Here is a 2,489-nt window from a genome sequence, read left to right on the forward strand (position 1 = left end):
GGGCCCATATAGCCAGAATTCTCTGAAGAACCAATCACTGTAATGTATCAGCTTAGCTGCCTGATAGGTGGGATTTGGGGAATCATCACAGCTCATCAGAGCCAAAACATCTGGGAATGGTTTTGACCCTTTTGAATAAATGTTGTGCTCTGCAAAGGTCTTTGAAGGGAAAATATTCAACTGACTAGATGCTGGGTTAGGGCAGAGAGCACAGGCCAACAGACTGGTGCATGGGAAGATGCTACAAGATTTCTGCAGGGTAGGTATTTGGATTACACAGAATCACAGAATTGTAGGGGTTGGAAGGGACCTCCAGAGATCATCGAGTCCAACCCCCCTGCCAAAGCAGGTTCCCTACAGCAGGTCACACAGGTAGGCATCCAGGCAGGTCTTGAACATCTCCAGAGAAGGAGACTCCACCACCTCCCTGGGCAGCCTGTTCCAGTGCTCCGTCACCCTCACTGTAAAGAAGTTCTTGCGCATGTTTGTGCGGAACTTCCTATGCTGCAGTTTCCAGCCGTTTCCCCTTGTCCTGTCTCCACTCACCACTGAAAACAGTCTGGCCTCGCCATTCTGCCCCCCACACCTTAGATATTTATAGACCTGGATCAGGTCCCCTCTCAGTCTCCTTTTCTCAAGGCTGAACAGACCCAGTTCACTCAGCCTTTCTTCATAGGAGAGATGATCCAGGCCCTTCACCATCTTTGTGGCACTCCGCTGGACTCTTTCCAAGAGATCCCAAGAGATTACTTAAGAGTGTAATCAGTTTTCCTTACACTTCCCCTGCTACACTGGGGTTCAACATTAAACTTAATGATGCAGAGCCCATTTGTCCATCTTTCTACCCCAAGACTTTGAATCTGATGACTGATTATAATCACAAAAGCTCCCAACACCATCACATTCCTACAAGGCTGAAGACAACAGCAGATAAAGGAACAACCTAAGCAGCATGCCCTACAAAGGGAAAATATTACACATATCTCACCCATGTGAGATCTGCTCAATGCTTCATTGCAATCGGGGACCACCCATGAGGAACAAAACTAAGCTTTGTTCATGAAACCAAGCTTTGCTCATGAAACCAGTGGGGTTTCCCACTCTGCTTCCCATGATCAAGGAAAGAAAGCTGGACTCTCCTTGGAGACCAAGAAGCAGAAGCTTACAACAACGGACCAGTAAGTAAGGTTAAGGCCAATTGTGTGAGCTCCTGAGTAATTAACTGCAGAGGGTCAGCTGAGGTAAGCAGGGGAGGGTAGAGAAAGCTTACCTTGCACTGCTGTAGACTCAGGGAGACTTTCTGGTGAGATTCCAGCTTGCAATAACGGAGAATCAGAGGTCAGATCACACTGGGGCAGCACAGCAGAAGATGTCCTTGGTTCGCCCCAGCGCTCCCCAAGTGCTGTGCGAAGCTGATTGTTATCTCTCCACCCGCTTTGAACGAGGCAGCTACAAGGGCTGCTGCCTTCAGGATTGTGCAATGAGAACTGGGCCTTCAATCAGCCTAATAGCTCCCTCGCCTCCCCACCAGAGGGGCCAGGGGGACTTCTGAACACAAGTGTGTGTCCTGGAAGAATACCCACCCACATCCCTGCCTGTACATGCTGTCTTCTACCAGCCAGCATTCCCCCTCTCCCTCCATCACTGAAAAATGTGCATCCTTTTAGAGGCCAGACGTCAACTCTCTCCTGCACTTGGCTGGTGCCACTCCATGCAGAGGAGCACAAGAGAAACCCAACAAATTAGGGATGTCTGGAAGGATTTGAGTCGGTTGATCATGGGTTACAGAGTCATAGAATGGCTGGGTTGGAAGCTTCTTTAAAGATCAGTGAGTGCCAATCCCCCTGCCACAGCCAGAGTTGCCACGCATCAGATCAGGCTGCACAATGGCTTTGAACACTTTCAGGGATGGGGCATCCACAGCCTCTTTGGGCAGCTTGTGCCAGTGTCTCTCTACCCTCTCAGTCTAAACCTTCCCCTGACATCTTTAGTTTAAAACCATTTCCCCTTGTCCTATCACTACTCATCTAAAAAGTTGATTTCCCTCCTGTTTACAAAATCCCTTAAAATATTGAAAGGCCATAATGAAGTCTTCACAGAGCCTTCTCCAGATTGAACAAGCCCAACTCCCTCAACATTTCTTCATACGAGAGGTGCCCCAGACCTCTGATTATCTTCATGGACCTCCTCTGGACCCACTCCAACAGTGTCACATCTTTCTCGTCCTGGAGGCTCCAGGGCTCCACATGAGGTCCTGAGATCCCTTTCCAACCCACACCATGGTCTGCAATGCCTCAGTCCCCTCTTAGTGGTGGAGGTGAGCAAGGTGGGTACCTATGAGAATTACCGTAACTGCATACCTCAGAGCCTTCAGTTATGCCACCACCAAAATTAGTGAGATCCATCCAGCTCAAGGTTAGCATCTATCATGTGAACTCATGATTCTTTTCACTTAGCAGTTATGAAGTCAAGAGTCAATATAAGAGATC

This window comes from Lagopus muta, chromosome 3 (assembly GCF_023343835.1).
Source record: "Lagopus muta isolate bLagMut1 chromosome 3, bLagMut1 primary, whole genome shotgun sequence".
NCBI classification, from domain to species: domain Eukaryota; kingdom Metazoa; phylum Chordata; class Aves; order Galliformes; family Phasianidae; genus Lagopus; species Lagopus muta.